The following is a 22199-nucleotide window of genomic DNA, read 5'->3' as shown; positions in this document are numbered from 1 at the left end:
TATCGTGAATAAAATTTTCTTTTATTGCTTACATCAATCTAAATATCAATTTACGTTGCAAAGAAAACCCGCACTTGTGATATTAAGTCTCCAGTTGATGTTTGAGAAGCGTATCCGACGACTTTTGCATTATTAATTCATTCTCATGAAATAGTTACAATTCAATGTGAACTTTCAAATTAAGAGAACAAGATTCACGGTTGATATATCGTTTTATGGATTGTTATCTTTGGCTTGAATATGAATTGAAGTGCTACAGTGTGCTTCTTCGCAAATTCAAAAAAATGTGAACAAAAAGTGAAAAATCAACTGATTGTGAGCGCGAGTTTCCACGTAACGCAGAACGCTCACCTTTCTACAGAATCTTTTTTGTAACCAAAGCCAGTGGGAAGGGAAGGCGAAAAGAACAGACAAAGAAGAAAAAGCAGAATTCCACCCTCAGATTGTATGCGGCGTAATTACGCGTCTGCACGCTACAGGATAAGATCCTTCGCCACTGGAAGAACGATGATGCGAAATTCTTGTGATCTGCAAGCTCGTGATTGACGCTTTTTCGCCAATTTTCCCGGCCCTTTTGCGACTCTTGCCGAACTCCAAGGGCGTCTTGCGTTCTTTTCCAGCAACCAGTTCCGAGTTTTTTCCCACCCTTGACTTTTTCATTCTCATAAATTGATCGAAATAACAACAGTGATTCGCTTACGAGGTTAAAAAACGGACATTACTGGTCACGTGGCTCCTGATTTCGTGAACGGCACAGTTATACTGCCGAGCCCTTTTTTCGCGGATAAGTTTTTCTCAGCGTTCGTCGTGTGCAGCTGTATAGACAAGGGAATACGACGAGGGCGTTGTGACGAGGCGTCTTTGAGATCTACGAAAGCAATATTATTCAAAATTTCACCAAGACCGAATATACGAGCGACAGGACGAAAGGTTTAATCACTCTTAAATTTGAGGCGCGACGGGATTCGAGGTCTTTTGAACTTCGCGACGGTTAATCACCCTACAAAATCTTGAGGAACATCCGTGTTCTCCTGGAAAATCGTATATCCCTACCTATATGATAACCCGGTGAATTCTCAAACGAGATCCTGTGAAATCTCGTAAAACCTTTGAAGTATTTGTGTGTGAGATTTACGAGATTCTACAAAATCCTGGCAATATTCAAGCCTATCTTTACGCTGTACTGTAATTAAATTTTCATAACACATTCCGGAAATAATTGTACAGATTCAATTCCGTTGCTTTTGCACAAGAATTTTGACAAATCAGCACGAATTTTCTATGCATCTTGATGATGGTGAAAATGGCATACCTGAAAGGATTCATACGTCTTTCTTTACATCCCTTGGGATTTATCGTTATTTATCATTTACATCCGAACGCACGATTCTTTGCATAAAAAAAGCATGTACGTAAACTGGTCGCTATTATATTTATATTTATAGAAACACCGTTTTGATCGAGAAATAATTATTTCTACCAAATTCCTGACGTTTATAATATTATTCGTACAACTTTCCCGTTGTGATCATTAAAAATTCCGACTGTAAAAGTGAGAAAAAAAAATCACGCCGAAAGAAAGTATGGTGAGTGATATGATAATGACATCCGCAGGAAGTGGAATTGATTAATTTCCACGTTGAGTTATAAATTGGTGCCTGCATAAATATATACTCAAGTAAATATATACATCAGGTAAACTTTTGTGGAAAAATAAAACTTCCGGGAGACAAAAGTGGGAGGACTGCATTAGCGCATTTACATTTTAGGCATCTAAGGTATACGTCAACTTATTCTTCGCTTTGTCATGCTAAAAACGTTGCTGGGATTTTTACGCTGGCTGTACGCGAGCTTTTACGCTGATATTTCCTTCTCAGGCTCGTCGTCATCGTCGAGGAAAATTGCAAAAATGGATATAAAAATGTCAAACGATATTTTCGCCGGAGAATTCGCCGCCTCGTAAAATAATCAGGGTAAATATAATGAAATTGAATACCGTATGCGCGCATAATACGAGAAGCTTGCGGGGTAGATTTAGTCCGCAGAAGTTATCGTGGGTATGCTTGCAATTTTGATCTTTTATTTTTTTTTTTTTTGTTTTCTTTTACTTGAGATAGAATTTTCACGCGTATTTTGTTTTCACCGCGGTATATAATTACAGCTTTCTGCAGTTTATTCCTATCCGCTGGGGTTGCGGAATCATTAATATTTATCCCTGCGAAACTTACGGGGTGAAGCGTGATGCGCTACCGGAATTACCGACTTTCTTGAAATTCGGACCCTTCTTAGTCCGCGGAGAAAAGTTTATTCAACAATCTCGGTACAGCAAGCGTGTATTATATATATATATATACATAAGAGGTAAAAATTAATTTCAACATCAAAAAATAACAAGCCGTAGTTTCGAGAGTTTGGAACTCTGCGGGTATGAGATTCGGTTTGAAAATGGCAAGTCATTTGAGTAATTAGCAATTAATACCAATAAACTGAGTTCGCCACATAGAAAATCATATTATATAGTAAATAATGCAAGGCTCGGAACACTTTCAATGAAATAGAAAAAAGTTGGGGTTAATCATCAATTTTTATAACGAAATAAATTAGATAACGTAAATTTGAAAAATAGGAGCAGGAATTTCACCGTGGTTTCGGAGTCCCATACGACGATGTAAATTCGTTGGTTTGTGTATACATATAAAGATATTTATATAAGGGTAGATAGGTATATGAAAAAGGATGACGGGTACAGTCGCGTCGTTTCCGCAAATTAAGCGGGGAATCGCGGCGGACAAAACATTGACGCGGTTACGATAAATCATCGCCGCCGCGCGATGTCGGAATCACTGCTAAATAATAAACATCAGGTCATAATTCAAACGGAATTTTATATACGCGATAGCTGTACCTACGTAAAAATACATCCCCACTCTCCGGGCAAAAATTAATATTTTCAGATCGGGATGCGAGCAACGATAAACAAGCACTGCGCAATTGGGCTCGCTGTCAGTTTTCCCTCTTTACACTTTTCTTTTTTTTTTCTTTCTAAATTAGAGCTTTATTTACAGCCTTGGTCATCGACATTCACATTTTTTGCGCACCGAAATAAAAATTGAATCCAAAAGTCGACCATATTAAATTCACGACACGTTTCGCCTAAGCTTCAATTTAGGGGCTCTAAAAAGTTGCAAAATTTTCCTCAACCTTCCTGCACCTCTTCCTCGGGGATTCTCCGACGACAAAATTACGGCTTTCATTATTTATCGCGAACTTCAAGGACAATACCGTCGTCGCGTTTTTTTTATTTCATTCACCCGGAAATATCGTTCCTGATGGTTGTTTTTCTTCTCCGCACATCTCCCATGCACCTGCTGCACTCTTGCATTGGATTATTGTCTCTCGCTTCACCTTTTTTTCCGATCCTTTGTATCCTTTATCCCTTCGGACTGACAGGGCATGCTAGGCGCAGTTCAGCTGCAAGCTTTCGCCAGCCTGGCGTATAAAGCTCGTTGAATCGGACACGTGACCTGCGGCAGAACGTTCAGCAATAAAAACGGTGATATTGAAGCTTGAAATTCTATTCTTTTTCTTTATGCACGCCCAATTTTCTTCTTTTCGTTTCGTGTTGTAATTTCTTTAGCGGCACGTGAGAAAAAAAAAAAACTAAATGAAAGAAAAAAAAACAACTTAGAAGTAAGGAAGTGAAAAGCATACCCGCAGCTTCGCGTGTCAACCACAGCGATTTGAGCCTCGTTTATATGGAGGTTCTATACGGATTATGCCTAGGTACATGTACGTCAGGAGACGTCGTTGCAGGAACCACCCTCCCTTCGTAAATGTATATGCATATCATGCGATATGGATGAGGGCGCCAGCTTGTCACAACTAATTGCTAATCACGGTAAATTTACATAACCGTGTACATGCCGCATGCACGCTTGTAAGTAGGGGGAAAGCCTCCGTTAAAGATTACACCGAATTTCAATCGACCCAGCTTTGAAAGTTGCGACACCGCCAACAAACGAGAGAAGGGAAAATTTACTTTAGGGTGAATTGGAACGACAATCTGAAGCAAAAGCTTGGAAAAGGGGGCGAAAACTTTCCAAAAATCTACAGCGATGTTATTTCGCGCTTGTGATAGTAAACCCGAACGAAACAACATTTCCACTATTTATATAAATAAATGTGAAAATGAGAAAATTCGAACAACGTCGGTTAAGGTATAAAAAATTTGAGAGGCGAGGTTATAATCAGAACTTTCATGATCATGAAATTCTAGTGTTTTTTATCTGATGCTGATGTTTTTGGGCAATTTTGTTCGCTAAACAGACTCCAATAAATTGTTTGAACAATATTCAGAAAATATGACCTTGTAATGCACTCGTAACAGGCATTAATTTATTCACTCTGGGGATAACTCTTAAACTGTTATTACAGGATTAAATATTCGTTACATTTTTATCAATTAAGCTTCGGATATCTGGGATTAAAATATACGCATAAAAACATTCGAGTCGGACATGAAAAAAAAACACCCGATTTCACTTACAATAAGTTTTAACGTTCCAACTATCAAACCTTTTCTCAAATTATTGACACCATCTGCTTGGTGTTGTCATATTTCTGTCACATAGTAGAGATGTCTGATCATTTTTTGAATGCTTTTTTTTCAATTCCCAACTTTCGATTCAAACTACGAACCCCACTCGTCATTATAATGGGTTGGAGTAAGTATTTCTTGCTTTGCGAAATTTACTAATTACCGATTTTCTGTTAATTCTCCGTCACACTATTTTCCATATGTAATTGCGACGTGAATAATTCGGCTTACGTTTCGCCGTTGGTTCCTCTGCGAAAAAGATCGCCTTATTTCTGAGACGCCGACGTCGCTTCATCCAATTTCTAGCCAACGTTTTTTGTATCTTCCGTTTTCGCTGCCTTTCCGTTATCGCACTCGCACCGACTCTCGGGTCCTTCATAATTCTCGCTCTGGTTCATTTGCTCGTTCAATCGTACGTGCATGGCAACCAACAGTTTTTCCCATTCTCCCCCTGGCCGAGTTTCCAAAAAGTCAAGGTCTAGACAATTAGTTTCGCTTTGTCTTACACTCGTAGAATTTTTCCTTTGTCTCTGATTTTTCATTCGCATATGCATGTAACAACTACCTGTTCCATGATGAAATTTTTACCGCCCCTCAAGACCGTCCCTATGTATTATTTTCAACTTAAACCTAATATTAACTATCGGATAAACGTCGCATTACACGAAACAATATACACAGCTTTGCAGACGATTAATTGCGGCGAAATTATACCCTTGCATCAATGCATCCAGAAAATAGTACAATAGCGCAATTGTACACATTGTACATCATGCAAGCGTAAAGTTATTCCAGAACAAACCGTACGTGCACAATGTATAATGTACAATATACAAATATCACGTTCCGACAGAGCCAGAATACACAAGGAGCGATATGACAGTGTCCCCAGTTGCCGCCGTTGTGTCTATAGAGTCGACAAAAACACGTGTTCAGCCTGCATGGTCCCTGCCCGTACAACTTTGTACAAATATAAGCGAGATCTACCTTCTTGTGCTTTTTGGTCAATAACGTGGATTCAAATGTCGTGTAATAAACATTGACACAGGTAAAAGAGAGTAATTCTAAATCCACGTCACCGTCTACGCGAAGTTTCCGTTCATATATAACTTTTGTGTAGAAGGGATCTCCGTTTGAAACTCCAGAGTTTGCAATTTGATTTTTTTTTTTAATTTTCCTCCTCGCAAGTACAAATACGGACTGTCAAAATGCCCGGGATAACAAATGAAAAAGTGGTCAACAGTTTGGAAGCAGTTGAAATTTTGAAAGAGTTTACATTATTTTTTTGGTATTCGTTCTTTTCGTATTGTTTTTGACGAATGATTGGAGAAGGATGGAGATAAGGAGGGAGAAAATGTATTGCGTTAAAATTTTGAAATTTTACTTAACGCTAAACCGTTTGAATCAAGGTTCATCACTCGTAAAACACATTTTTTCTTATAATTCAGCTGGTTCAAAAGTAATATTCACGCTAAGTATGCCACAAATTATCTTCAACGAAGGAGTCAGAATTTTTTAATGCCTAAAATCAATTACTCAATCAGTTATTGATATACAGGGTGAGATATATCTACGGTTGAACTACATTGGACTGGTTGAAAATATTAGCTACTCGAAAATGGTGATGAAATTCTCGAAAAAATTACAGTATGTATAATCAGTTTCCAGTTTCAATTCAGAGGGGAGAAGCTAATTCTTCGACTTGGGCAAAATCAGTTTTGAATTAGATTTGCTGCAAGCAAATTTCCTAAAATTGACAAAACTTTGAACATTACCTTGTTTTTACAGCGATTGATCAGCGATTTTTATTTTGTTATCATATATTATTTATTTCCCAAGTATATTGGCATCATCTTCACCGACGCTGAAATTCGACCTTCCTTAAGTCCAATAAAACCGCACATCTTACGAAGAACAGATTACCTGATAAGCTTATGAAAAAACAAAAAAAAAAAAAATGTTGGGTGTTGAAACATATGGTCAGGTCACGTTTGCAATAACCTAACACAACTTGGTCGTGGAAATCGGGTGAGGAGAAAAAGTGCTGGGTGTGTTTTTTCTCGGGAAAAAAGAGAAGGCGAAGGAGTAGGAGGAGAAGGAGGAGGTAAAAGCACGGAAAAGCGAGAAAGGGAAAGGAAGAAAAAAGCCCGTCGATCTCGCGATAAGATTCCGTCGTCGTTGGTCGGGTTCTACCGTTCAGAATTAGCGTCCACCTCGGCGCTAATCTCGGTTATACAGAAACGCGGGGTTCACCGGATGGCGAAAAGCGAAGGGTGGAAGGTAAAAGGGTGGAAGATTCTTGACTGGCTGCGATCTCGATTCAACCTGGCGGAGAAACATCCAAGGAAATCATGTCCGTCATGCAGAGATGTCTAATTCCACAAAACGGATCCTCGTAAACTTTACAGCGGCTATTTTCTGACTAAGGAAAGTGCGTCTATGTTCCCTAAGGTCGTACAGTACTCCTACCCTTACCGACCGAGTAAACTCATCCTTTTACGAAAAATGTGGGAATAGTAACACGTGTAAAAAAAAACCATACATTTTTTTACGATTTTCCGGATATGAGTAACTTTCCTAAATTTCGCTAGAAAAGAGCGAGGCACCGTAGAAATTTGAAAGCTTTCCGTTCGTTTGTTTATTTAATAAAGGAAGAAAAAGGTCGGGTTTGCTTGATCGGTAACAGTAGAAGTATAGTACGACCTTAAAGCTGTTCGCATACTCAATAGATTAAAATAGCGATTGTCCCAAATCTCGATGTTTGTTCGAGGTTTCTTTATCGATCGGGTTACGTAAAGGGAGAGTCGAAAATGCGCTTCGAGAGGTGAAATTTAGAGCCGAGCTTTCTTTAAACATCGTCGGACGAATTGGACTTTCAAGTTTAGTCGAGAAAATTAATAAATCAATGATTCAAATTATCCAATTATAGTAGTTATTTTAAATGGTGTCTGACAACGTACCATGGCTCACGTTATTCCACTTTCTGGACGAATCGCTCTCGGTTACGGACTGTGAAGAAAATAAAAAGAATAAATAAACGACAAATTACGACCGCCGAAAAATATCTTCGAGAGTATACACCGAGCGAAGCGGTGGCGGTTTCAGAGTCGTTAGTTTAACAAGCCGAGAGATATACGATTATCCATTTTGCCGGGGCTGGTGCAAACCGTGCAAGCCGTTCAAATGTCACCCCAACGCCGGTAGACCAAGGGTTCGAGGTCAGACCCCGTCGGGATGAACCTTATTTATTTTACGACGGGGAGGATCTACTGTCCTGATGAACGTCGTTGAGTGCCAAATCTCCCCCTATTTTCTGTCAGTTTAAGTCCTATTATCGTACGTACGAATAACGTGGCAACAAGACTCGAACTCGACTAACAATGCATCACCTATTATTTTCAACAATGTGTATTGGATAAGTTCTCCATTATAAATAAAAAAAGGAACACGCATCCATTACACATTACTTTTTTTATTCGCAATGGAGCACTCACTCGTTACACGTTACGTTTGTAATTTGTAAGGGTGCACTCATTCATTTCACATTACGGAGTGTAACGTATTTAACGAATGCAGCAGCGTATTATCAAAGTAATGCATTATTCACAATTCTGATTCGAATACTGGTAATTTGATTATGTATGTACATTTTATTTTATTTTTTTCTACTGTTTGGAGACATTGCAATCGCGCGGTTGAATATTTAACGTATAATTGTCACTCGATCGATTCTGGATATCATTTCGAATTTTGCTCAAGCCAAGTCAGTCAGTTTTGTGATATTGGCCAAAAATCATAATCAAAGTGATCAGGCACTGACTGACTTTTGCTGGATTGTGGGAGAAGAAAGTGCACTTTTGTAACATTACTACACACCCACTTCGTGCCTAAAACTCTCCCGAAAATTTTCCATTCAAGTTACGAAGTAGTTGAACGTCAGTGCAATTTGAAAACGACGTAAAGTCCTGAAGAAGCTGTAACTAATCTTGGACTGTCCGTGATATCGTAGAAGGCAACACATTACCAGTTTAAAAGTGCGTAACGAAATGGAGAAAACAGTTTTGTACCAAAAGTAAATTTTCAGTTGATAAGTACATACATAGTTGGCGGAAATTCATTTCATTAAAAGGCCTAAAGGGGAAGGACCAACCCAAGACGACGTCGATGACGATGAGCTTTCGCCGCGAGTCGAGCTTGGATTCACCGGTAATGAAGTAACCTTGACCCTGTGCTCGTTTCACGAATGAGGAAAGAAAAATAAGGAAATAATAAAAAGATAGAATCGGTGAAAAATCCAAACTTACGAGGTTTTTGAAGTCGGCTAAGTGGACTGTGTAAGAAAGTTGTGTTAAGAGGATCGAACTAAGAGCGATATCGTTGGGTGAGCTTTATACGCCCGGATATAGTGATCCGATCCTTTTTATTCATTCTTTGACTCGTTTCGCATCCCTCGATCAATCTTCGTAATATATCATGTACTTTGTACGCTGCACACGCGTGCCTTTACTCTTTGTCACAGTACTCAAACGAAACTTAATCATCCCTGAAACCAAATGGTCCATGCGACGGAGATAAAATTTGCGATTTTCAATATCTCTCTCTCTCTCTCTCTAATGGTCCGCAACATCCTGTACATTAGAGATAAATATCCACAACTATGACGAACGCGAATCCACGTATCCTGTGGCACAACGATCATTCTCCGGTACAGTCACTGAGCCTTCTCATCTCTGACGAACATTATTTTTTCTCCTCAAAAGAAAAAGAAGAAGAAGAACTATACCGACACCGAATCGTTCTGAAACAGTTATCGTTGACAAGTTCGTGACCATTTTATTTGTTGGTAAGTTTCCAATTCATCGAAGTAGTTCAAGTTGGAATATTTTATTCGTTAACGACGTTTCGGTCGGGCATCCGCCAACCATGCACAAGAAAAATTTGACAACTATCGGGCTAAGATTTTGCTTGAGCCATTTGAGTGAGCGACCGAAACGTCGTTAAAAAATAAAATATTTCAACTCGACCTACCACGAGGAAGTGAAAATTTATTTAAAACAATTATCGACATCGGGCATTGATTTACAGACAGGCAAAACCTGGTCGACGGAATTGTTCTTCAAATTTTACACTCCTCTCCGCATCGCTGAAGCGACGCTCCTTTATCGGTACCTCTTTTCCCGGAAACGAAATGAGGAAGGGATGCCGTAAAGGAGCTTTTTCCACAACTCGGTCATGTATACGCCGTACGTACCTACCTATACAGAATGCAATATTAATCCAAGAAGCTCTCGAGGGGGGAATAAGACGAGCGCAGTTTGTGGGTAATAAGAAGCTGTTTTTCCTTCGCCGGATTTCCCGAGGATCGTGCAGACGGTATACGTGGCTGTTCGAATCGCAAAACGGATTTGTCTCGACGTAGAGAAAACACGAAGAGGAAAAAAGAAAAGGATAAAAAAAAAAAAAAAAAAAAAACGAACACATCCCTTTCTTCTGCGAATATCTTGAGTGGCTATTCACACGAGTCCGAACAGTCTTTTGCTCCGGCAGGTTATCAATGAAATGTCTTGCTTCGCAAGGAATTGTCAGCACTTTTTTGAGATTTTATGTAAAAATCTTCTCGTTTCGTTTGTTTATCTATTTATTTACACGGTTTTTTGCTTTGATACTTGACTCGGAGCTAACTTGATAATTAATTACGTAGATTCACGTGTGTTTCTTTTCACAATCAGTCATACCGTGAACGAAATTACTCGAACTCTTTCACACGACTTTTAATAATTTCAGATCACTATCCGACTCATCGTTTTCCTACAAACAGGACGTCGGGTATTTTGTGTAATTAGCGCTAATAATTGATTCGAAAAATCGTTGACGAGCATCGAATGGTTTTGACCGCCTTAGAAATAATCGTCTTGTTACAGAACGGAATTATGGTACGACCAATGTTTCAGAATTTATCCGAGTTGTTACTAATTAGGGGTTGTTGCGAAGGTTAAAAATAAATATTTCACGTAGATTAGAGTATAATGATCGGGTTTGAACTTTCATTAGTGGGAGATGTTCGTGCCAAGGCATGTATTTTCAAACTCAATGCTGGTGCGAGAAGAACAAATTTAAAAACGATACATTACAGTAACAAGGAAAATAATACACAGTTTTACAAAAGATTTGCTGCAATAACTATAAACAACATCGTAAAGTATGTACTAAGCCGCGAACTTGTCCGATTGTTTGTTTTTTTTTGTTTACCAAAGAAAAATTCTTCAACGGCAAAATTATACTGCAACGGCAACGTCATTAATTTCAGAGCGACATTACCGCTTACCTCGAGCCTCCGTTTATTTGTTTATTTATTATTGCGTTTAATTTGGGGAAGTAAATTTGTCTTAACTTCCGCTAAAATAAGATTGATTTCGTTTATACGGGTTGCGGGTTTAAGCTCGTAATTAATTGCTTGGGTAGCTATACAATGTTCAGGTCGAGGGCAAAATCCCCCTGACCTTGGTTCCATTTTTTCAAATTATAAAGAGGAAGAAAAAGGGAAAATATAACCGAAGCCCTGCAGATTATCACCTGCGACAATATATTTTCCTACAACTCGTAAAGCGGGTATAAATTGACTCGGGAATATTGAGTTACGGCGTAATTTCGCCTCCCTTGCTCGCTCTAAAGCTTCGTACAGCGGCTAATTACCGCGCTACTAGTTATCTTATCGATTAAACGAGAATCTAGACTCCGAAGCTTACGTCGCTACATAAGTAATAATTGCAAGATCGCAGATGCTTTCGGGTAACTCGAAGCGTTATAATAACCTCGCTCAGTAATAAGACTTGATCGCTAATTGTATCCGTTGATTTTGATTTTTTTTTCCTCATTTGTCTGCGACGACCAAGTAGTCGACATGTTTTGAATGTGGGATAAACTGGAAGTGGAATTCTGACATTTGTGAAATATTTAAACGCTTCTAGCCGTATTACACTAGATACTTTTTAGATAATTACAAGAATACTTCGGACTGCTATTCACACATTTTTCTTTAACAAAATATCTTGGCACTGATGCAACCGTTTTTTTCCACTCAGCCGATTGCTCGCAGAGAGTAAAAATTTCTCGAGACCTGACCGACGTTTCACAAACCAAGCCAAATTTCTTGCAAAACAAACGCCTTACGTATTCAAATTAAAATTTACATCGATTCAAAATTATAAAGTGGTAAATATTTAGGACGAATAATTGTTAACTCTATATTTTAAAAATTCAATCGACACTTTTCTGTTTGCATAATGGTCATGTATATATGACTCAAGATTTAACCGTGTCATTGAAGCTAATCTCGTTACATCCGACTAAAGAACTTTCGCCGATACAGGAAAATAATTGAAAATACTTAATTTGAACACTTGTAGTTAACTACGTTAGAGTTATCGGTACGGTATTCGACGATTATTTCACCGAAAAAATTCAGATGCTTAACCCATTCTGACGAGTAAATATCGCTCTACATTATTCGTAAATAAATTTTTTACCGACCGTCTGACTTATTCGCGATTAACGATGACATGCTTTTTATTAATTAACGAGTTATGCCATCGGTAAATTATTTCGATTGTACTGACACAATTTTTTCTCTCACCAACTGACGAGCAGAAGAAATAAAATTTGTCTCTGCGAATTTGTAGGGAATAAATTCGTGAATAAACCGAGTTATTTTTGGTTAGAACGGGACGTGTTACAAGAATTTTAGATTTGAGAGTGAAGAGTGAAAAAATAATGAAATAATGTTACTTTTCTGATATCGTTGTTGAACAGGTATTTCCAGTTGAAATTCAGTGTTTGAAAATTTATTACTGGTTCACGCAGACTTTTTCGATCAGGTTTCACGATCAGTCACGCCCTTCAAATCTGTGCTTTGTCTCGTTTCTGTTTCGACCGAATTTCCGCCTGACTGTACGTCCCATAAATACTCGAAAATTAACCATTGTTAAAAATCTTTTGCAGTATTTTTTTCAGTTTATATACGTGATCAAGTTTCAGCGCAGTTATTTTTCGAAATCGTCTAAAAGCTTCGTATGTCGGCATGAACGTTACAGACTACGACCACAGAACCGACAATCTTCGATCATTCGTAATTTCAATGTTTCAGATGTCCGGACTTCTTTATTTTCCCACTTTCGGAACTCAAATGTAAAATTTTGATTTATTTACATCAAGTTTCGCGGGCAAAAAATTCGAAATTTGACTCTTTAGGAACTTTTCAAATGTGGAATTTGTACCCCGCCCCGAAATTAAATACATAGTTTATTCCGAGATCAAGCAGCTCGAGATGTGCGAACGCGCTGAAACTTGCCTGCCTGCTGCAGTTTGATCCGAAAAGCTTATTCTGATTAATCAATGTGACACCAGGACTATGTGCACGAGGAGACAGTATCTGATTTACTGGACCATAAATATCTCTAATCTGTGCGAGTCCGCCTCCTCCGCCTCCTCCGCCTCCGCTTGCTACTCCATGGAGCCCGAGGTTCGCCATCCGTTGCCTGCAGGCTCTCCTCTCCTCTCCCTCCCCCGCCTCCGCCTCCTTTTTCCCGCTCACTTGATTCTCCGAAAGCCATATATCTCAAACCCGGTAGTTAGCCCGAAGGTACCGGAAGCGAAGCTCCGCCGGAAGTACTCGACGTGCGTATTTGAACGCGGCTACCGCATCCTCGCCCCGTTACTTGCAGCGAAAATCAACCGCACGCATCCTTCGCGACTTTGTCACGATTATAATCGGAAAATGCACACATTCCGCACATAATCGACGGACCTTTTAATCGGATTCGAAAAGTTCGATTCACATCTTCTATTCTCTCGATCGGTCAGGGTTGAAATTAAAGTGGCTGCTCGGACTGTCAGAAAATTCACGGTGTCAATAAAAGTTCACACAGATTAAATTGCTTGATTGCTGACACTGAGTGGTCTTAAAATCAACACCAAAATGGCGTTGACTTCCACAGAATATTTTCGTTGTTACATTTATGCTGGTACAAGGTATAATGTTAATACTTGTATATATTGTATGTGCATACGCACGACGCGAGAGATAAAATGGGGTGTATATTTATTTACGGGACGATAACTCGCTAGTAGTACCGTTTCGAAGAGCGCATAAAATTCGTAATAATTTTCTCTCCTCCCGCTCTACGTCTTTTTATTATTCTTTCTTTTACACGCCGAAAGTGGATCCAACCTAGTCTCGCAGAAGAATATTGGTCTATCAGACTTGGAGGATTATACGATTTGCTTCTTATACTTCCTCTTCCACTGCAACATGCAATAAATATACTTTAGCACGTGGATAAAAGCACGGCTTTTACGTATACACGTATAATTTTGACTTTGACTGTACGCGTGTGTTAGTGCAGACATTATACGTATCTACAGACTTGAACTGGAAATTATTACTCGCGGATGTAAATTGAATGTTTAATTTTCAGCCGAAGACTCTTATCACAGAGTTTGGCGCGGTTATTTAATTCACATGCAATCTATTTCAAATCTATTTGCAGTTTGGCGAGCTTCTATTGAAATTACGAATATTCAAAGAAATTCTTCTCTTCACTTATTTCTCATGATCCAAAAATTCCCTTTTCCGAAAATATATCCTCCTAATAATTCTATTTTATGAACGTATGTAAGAAAAAAGTAGTTTATCGTGTGGGTACAATCCATTGTACACACACACATATCATCCATTTATACGTAATATATAGGTATGTGGTACGTGACATGTTTATGGCTTCAAGATAAAGTGTACCTAGTGAGGAGTCGCTACAGGTCTGGTATAAAGCTGTTTTTTATTCAGGTCTTCTCTGGATAATTCAGAGCTCCTCTGCCGAGAAACCAACTTCCCGAAACTCCTGCGGCAGGATTAAGAAAAAAAAAAAAAGAAGAAACGAAGTGCATCGTAACTTCTATCTAATTCTCAATTATACTTTTATGCGTACTTGTAATTTTTGTGAAATTTTCGTTAATAAAATATTGTTAATTTACAATGACCGCTGTTTATGTTAAAAATTTTTTCTCCCACTAACGACGAAAAATTAATCAGAGCTGCGTGTGAATGAATCTATAAATAATCCGAATTGCATTGAAATACTGAAGTTAAAAATTTTCTCACAAATGAAATTGAAATTGAAATGAAAATTGAACACACTTCGTGTCGTTTGAGTATTTTTACCGATAATATATAAACCTGATGATAAGTAATACCTGTGCATGAATTTATCAGGGAAGCGAAACGAGTTGCGAGGCAGGCAGAGTGCAGTGTATCGTTGCACTTGAACCGGTCGGTCAATTACTGCAAAAGGTATCCCAATGCAGTCAGAAGGTAGCGATAGCAGCTCGGCGTAACTATCTCGTAATTAGAGAACTTAAATTTTGTTTTAATGTCGCGTAATTATCGTTAATGTTATATATCCGAAGCTCTTTACTTAAAACCCCATATTTTCCAGACCGTGGGTACATGTAGATACGTATGTATATAATACCATGTATTCGTTATCTTTGCCTGGCCTCCCTTACACGTGGCTTCGCTTTCATCCCTCCCCCCCCCCCCCCCCTCCGCCCTCTCTGTCGCTCCCTCTACATTTATATGCCCATACATATATACACATTATTCGCTAAACTTCCCACTGAAACGCGAGAGAGTTACCAGAAGTAGAATTTACCGGTGCGATTCCTCTCTCCGAAGTTTAATTAATATCACCAACATCTGCGTCGCAGCAGACGCGCTTATTATACATTGCGGTTGGATAGAAAAAAAATTTCAGGAATGAGCTTATATCTGTCGGTTTCAGGACGTAATAATTTATAAAGCAATAGACTGATAAGACGTATTTCTGCATAATTTTTCGACCGTGTTATTATATTATGTAGACAAAAATATATACATTTATATTCTTGCGGTGTGTAATTGAAATATCGATATTGTTATTTAAAGGATCGCGGTTTCTCTCCGAGCATTGTCCGTATTAATTTACATGAATAAAACTTTCACTTTTTATACAAAATGGAAAGGTTACGAGGAAAGGGAAAAAAGAAACCCAAGTAATATAATTAAATAAAAAAATAAATAACCGTAACGATACAGGAAATCGGCTCAGCCTCACAGACACACAGTTCGCAAAAACAAACGCCCGTCTCTAAAAGTAAATTGAAAATGTGGGGGTGAAATATTCCCTCAGCGGGTCTGCGGGGGAGAATAAAGCTCCGCGAAAGATATCGTCGGACCGCAGTCGCTTCAGGCGGAAGCTGGGTAAAGACCGGAAGTAAGAAGAAACCGATTCTCAAACCCGAAGGGGTGGGGTGGGGGGGGGTGAAAGAGATAGGGTCGCACCGCGGCATAGATTTAAGATATCGACAATCTAGAATCCCACTAACTTCGCCATCCCCGCCCGCTAAATTATGCCAATACCACCCCCTCCCCTCTCATATATTCGCAAGCCCGACGTCAAATCATTTTTCTCGCAAAGCTCACCTTCCGCACTGAATCAAACATTTCTTGTACGGCCATTATACCTAGCATTCGAAAAGATCCCAGCAGCCTTCCAGCTGTTCATATACATCGTAAATTTTAATCTCCCCCCCCCCCCCCCCCCTTGAAATTCGATTGCTGCGAGAGGCGTTTTCTGGGTCTTTTTTCACCCCTTCCCCGCCCCTTAGTTGTTAAATCCCCTCGAAGATGTGATGTGAAATTGGGGTGTTTTTGAATTTTCATTTTTCCAACATCTTCTCAATCAAAATTTGAGGAAATGAAAAACTGGTACAAACCCGTCACTGAAGCAGAACTTAGTTTTCTTTTTTTTCGAGTTATACTAAGAAATCGTAGTGAAATTGATATCGTTTACAAAGTTATACGTTTAAATATTGTTAAAAATACTCTTTTTTTATCTTATTTTATACCCAGGGCCATATTGGGTATATATCTTCTTTTCTTTTTTTTTTTGTTGTTTGTATCAAATGACAAACAACAACTAATGACTGTGCAGCAGCGATAGTAGCAAAAATTTTTCTCCATCGACGCATTTTGATTTCTACACCGCTTCGAATTTCGAACAGAGTTTTAACAGACGAGCCGAAATGATCGTTGGGGAGAATCGAGCGAGGCGTCGTCTATCAGCGTCGATTTTAATCAATCGAATGCAGTCAGCGAGGCGAGAAAAACAGAGGGATGAGTAGGGGTAATTTTTCCTGGGCTCCAATATGGCGGGGGTGGATATATACAAGCGTTGGGGTTCGGGGTTAACGTCATCGGCATCGCACCAAGGTCGCTGTCAATCTTTCGCCCGCTCTATTTTCTCCGGTCTGAATTTCTCTCCTTCTTTCTCTCCTTGCGAGTCTCTCGGCTGATCCATAGAGGAGGATGAACGGGATGAGCTTCGGGAGACGAAGAACCGGCTGGGATTTCGAGGGTATTCGCAAAAAACGCTGATCGAAATACGATTGGGATACACACAATGGATAAGTTGCGCATTTATTCGGGAAATACCGGCCGGATGTATCGGCCCGACAGAGATATCCATCTACCCGGATCTATTACCGGATGTCGAGTAATCCGACACCGACTGACATCCGAATAACTGTTGGCTCCAATCTCACCGTCACGCGCATTCTGCCATACGGGGAGATCATATTTTCACTTTGATTCTTCGACTGCCGTTCATCCGGGTCTGAGATTATTGATTATCGTCGAGTTATTCAAATTGGCTCGGTTGGTGATGCGGAAACATCAATTTTGTTATCATCAAACAAGTGGGAAAGACTTATTGTCAATTGTCCGTATAAAGTCAAAGTTTGTAACGTTGACGTTACGAAAAGTTACAAGGACAATCACTGTTTGAAACTTCGGAATAACTTTGAAGGATTAGTCGAATCAGCAGAATACAGGTCTTTTATAATGCGGCATTACCGTTTATTGAAACGTTTTATTCAAACTATTCTAAGGTTTGGAAATAAGTTAGCCTCAATATCAAGATTTTTATTCTTATCCAGAACACTCGGTGATATTTCAATCGTATCACGAGTTTATATTGTATTGAAATAGTTGTTTTTTGGATTTTCAGGTTTATCAAAATGGATATTCAGTCGATTTTGAGCTAATTTGAATCTGGTCCTAATGTAATTAACAAATAAGTGCTAATCAATTGATAACTAATAGAAAGAAATCATTTGTGACTATATATATATATAACAATGATACAGATTTTTGATCAGATATAAAACGATCCAAGAGGTAGAGATTTATATAGAGATTTGTACTTGAAATTATGCCAAAAGGGTTGTAATCACAGAATCAAGTGAATCTTGTACGCTCTGATTGAAATTTAATAGTTGCGAAACAACACTATGAAAGTGAAAAATGATATTTAGATGCGATATGGTGAGTTTTCGAAGCGATTTTGATGTTGATACTACTTATGATCCACGGAGCAGTAATTTACAAGAAACGAAAAATAGGAGCGAAGACTCACCTTGGACGCCGAGAGACGAGGCCTTAGGTACATCGTGCAAAGCAATTTCCTGCCAATATGGCGCCGAGCTCAAGAATTGTCTACAACGTCGATGTAATCTAGCAAACGTCGAGGGCAAGGCGCGCGTCTTTTATACATACCTATATATACATGTATATATGAGTACATACTAGCTATACGAGGTGAAGGAACAGTTGAAAAATGAAAGTTTGTCATGAGTGTATAAGGTACGAAAAGAAAGATGGCTGAACCCCCGCCCCCAGCAACCCATTCCCATCCCCATTCTTCCCGTTATTGGTACAATATAGCTACGCGAGCGAACGAAGACGTAGCGACAGCCGAGAGACCTGCACAACACCCTTCGACCTAAGTGAAAAATAATACGATTACTGTTTCTGCACCTTACAGACGTGGGCAATGCTTTCGTCACTTTCGTCGCAGCACAGCGCGGCCAATGTACTCTAGGGTGGTCCTTGCAAAGGTCATTTTTGAATTTCAACCAGCTTACACCCTGAACCGGCTTCAAATAATTCAAAAACGAATCCCTCATTTTTTCAAATTTTCATCTCAAATCTAAGCCGTGCCCGCGAGAGAGTGGATTTTCCCATTTGACCATTTCAGAGACACATTAAATCCACAGAACGGATTTTTATGAAATTTGGCACAGGGAGTTTCTTCGGTCGCTGATTACGAATTTAAATTCTAAATTACAAAATTCAATATGGCAACATCAAATGACTTTTTGAATTATGGTCCATCGTATTGGATCCGCTGATTTGAATTTTCAAATTTCGAGTTGAGATTCGTAATCAACGACCTAAGAAACCCCCCAGTACCAAATTTTATCGAAATCCGATCGGCGGATTTAATGCGCCCCTGAAGGGGTTAAATGGGCTAATCCACCCTGTTACGGGCACGAATTAGAGATGAGATAAGATTCTGAAAATATTGGGGAATCATTTTTAAATTATTGAGAACCAATTTGGAGGGTGAGCTGGTCGATATTGAAAAATGAACTTTTTAAGAACCACCCTAACGTACATAGACAAAAAATATCACGGCTTTAGCTGAAATTAGAAAGACTTTAACGAATAATTTGTGTTAGGATATTTTTACCCGTTTTATACAACCATCCATTTTTTAGTTAAAGGTCAAGTACCAAAGACCAAAAGGATATAACGCACAAAAAACTGGGTGTACTGCCATAAAGGCGCTTACCCTTTTTTTTTTCATCACGGACGTTTCACGAAAGGCAAATTAGGCAGCATTCGTTTTTTTTTTTTTATTGTTTTTTTTTTAAAGTAGAATGGCACTCAATAGAAGGGTGGATATATCAAAATTTCGAAGAGCCGAGCGTCTGATTCAATGTTTTCGAGTATAGAAGGGTGAAATAAATTATATATAAAAATCGAAATGTAGAAACTTTAAGGGTTTTCCGACGATTCAATCATTTGACTTCGTTACTTCTTCAAAATTCTCAGATTCTTAACGCATATAATGGCAGAGTATAATGTCAAAATCAAAACGTAGAAATGCATCTCCAAATTTATATTATCATTTTAGGGTAAGAAATTTACCAATTATCGACTGTTTAATTTTCAAAGATTAAAATGAACCACGAATAAACAATGTAAACTGTTACAATATCCAAAATTATCGTTCAGTAAATTTCACTTTATATTATAAAAGTACTATTTCTAACAACGTTAAAAACCGAGAAACTACCCATAATTGTCAATGGATGGTTAATTCGTTGGTGTTAAAACAGTTCTGAAGAGCTTTCGCGCTACGATAAAATCTATAGTTCTTCGTGTCACGATTTTAAGTTTTGTATCTTTGAAATGAAGTTCATTATTTTCATGAAAATGTGCAGAGATAAATGGAAAGAAACAAATCATGTAAAAGTAGAAGAAAGAAAAAGACAAGAATAAAACAAAGAGCAAAAATACCGACAAAATTTTGTTCAAAACTTTTAATAAAAGGGTTACATGGACCGGGAAAGTATAACGATGGGATCCAACCGTTCGCGTGAGATTTAGGAGAATCTTTTTACACTTTACGATCCTTTCGCTCTTTCTCTCTATCATCTCGCTATTTTTTACTTTTTTTTTTTTACTTCTTTTCAGTTTTCACTTTTCATCTCTTCTTCTCCCTCTTCCTCTCTTTGCGACTTGAAAAATGATATAGGTAAGTGATAATTCTAAAATGATGAATAATTGACCTTGTATCGCATTAAGAATCGCAGTTTTTAAAATGTTTTTTCCGAACCGAAGGAACGTTTTTCAATCAAATGCTATTCGATGAACCTTTCATCAAAGCTTCCGGACTTTTCTCATCGCGTTCTTAATCTCAGTTTTTCCGCTCCCACCCCCCCTCCCTCTTCTCCTCGATAACATTGCACGTACTCGCACTTTCTCTGACGGGTGAACTCACCCTTCCGGAAATTAGGGAAAGAGCACCGGATTTTCCTAATCGTTAGCCTCACGTTGTAACCGAAACTCTATCTCCCTACCTCCTCAACGGCAATGCTCAAATTCTGACAGCCACTTATATCGATACTAAAGCGTTCAACCCAGCTGCGCAGTAATTCTAAACACTAAATATCTAACTTTTACAACTAAAACCACTGATTTCCCCGTTAACGGTGTTATAATCAGTGACGTCGTACAATCTTTCTTAAACATTTCTCAGAAAACAAATTGAATTGTGGTATGTTCGTTTCTTTCTTTTTTTTTTTTTTTATTATAAACAATACTTTAGTCTTTAGTCGTATTTTTTCTGTTACCCATGCGATCGATTAAACTTGAGAAAAAATTAGACCACCCGCTATAAACTAATAAAAAATTTCAGGGTCCGAGAGAAGTAAAAAATAAAGTCAGAAATAAGGTCTAACATCTGGATTGAAATAGTTTCGCACGCGTTTCACGGTCGTACCTTGAATTTATTCCACTGGAAAAACGGGCCTTTGACATTTAGAGCTCGGACTGATTTTACTGGATTCTCCCGTTAAACCTGAACTAAACTCTGCCATTGAAGTTGCATCACGCGGCATTGATATATGTATTGTTGCATATTAACTACTGCATGACGCGATAAATTTATTTTGACTTATTTATAATACCATCACGTGTTATTATTATATATATATGTATATATTCTCTTACGAGCGGTTGTAAAATATGTCTGTGAAGGATGCGTAGGTACAGCAACGCGCTTCTGTACTTCACGACCATCGTTGCGGGATCGTTCGCCAAGCGAAATAGTCGATCACTCGAAGTTTATCACTCACATTCCTCAATTTTTACTCTGCGTCCGTAATCTGTTTTCTACCTAACTTTATAGGAATACTTCCTGGAATTGTTAACGTCGAAAACAAACTGAAGACATTTTTTTTTCTTTTTTACACAAAGCGTATCAATTTTCTGTGCAGCAAGTAATTTTAACGTTACAATATTCGGAATTCTGAGATAATTTCTCGACGTGTTCTGGAAAAAATAGATCATTCGTAGGAAATTATCGAAGAACACAGCGTGTGAAAAAAAAAAATTTGATGTATAATCTTTTTTGGCTTAAGTATAATGTAAAATATGCACGAGTCTATTTACGTCAGTGAATTATAGTGATATGATATTACACATTTGTAAATTGGACGGAAAAAGTGTGACGGTGGAAATTTTTGTTGGCGGAGTTTTTGTTTGTGCGCTTAGCTGGGAGTATTAAATTCTTTTTTAATATCTCATTTTTCATTCGCGTTTTTTTTTCTTTTTTGCTTTTCTCCTCAGATTGTTTTTTTCTCCCCTTAACGTAGATACCTAATACGCACGTTTCGTACAAAGAAGCGTCTCGGAGAAGCAGAATAACACACAAGTTTCATGTGGATCAAAGAGACATCCAGGGTTATACACACATGTATATATATACATATATATATATATATATATATATATATGTATATATATAAATACACCCTGTATAATCGTGATTTTGCTTTGAGAATCGGTTTACTCGAGGCAATATGCAGGTGCTCATCTACTTTGTAAAGCTGAACAAATAGATCTAGGACGCCGAGCAGCAACTGGCGAATTCCGATCCTT

The 22199-nt window shown here is 38.4% G+C and overlaps 1 protein-coding gene and 1 long non-coding RNA gene across 3 annotated transcripts in view; one reads left to right on the top strand and one right to left on the bottom strand.

The window, feature by feature from the left end:
* Nucleotides 1-22199, top strand: part of LOC124297876 (obscurin) — a 205031-nt gene that overhangs the window by 25147 nt on the left and 157685 nt on the right. The gene's annotated exons all lie outside the window — the stretch shown is intronic.
* Nucleotides 3153-22199, bottom strand: part of LOC124297877 (uncharacterized) — a 154967-nt gene continuing 135920 nt past the window's right edge. Inside the window, exon 5 of the long non-coding RNA XR_006906675.1 lies at nt 3153-3524. This is a non-coding gene — a long non-coding RNA (uncharacterized LOC124297877). The remainder of the gene's footprint in view (nt 3525-22199) is intronic.

This window comes from Neodiprion virginianus, chromosome 2, assembly GCF_021901495.1.
Source record: "Neodiprion virginianus isolate iyNeoVirg1 chromosome 2, iyNeoVirg1.1, whole genome shotgun sequence".
NCBI lineage: Eukaryota > Metazoa > Arthropoda > Insecta > Hymenoptera > Diprionidae > Neodiprion > Neodiprion virginianus.
Note: the sequence above shows the minus strand (reverse complement) of the source record. Positions and strands in the feature narration are given on the sequence as shown.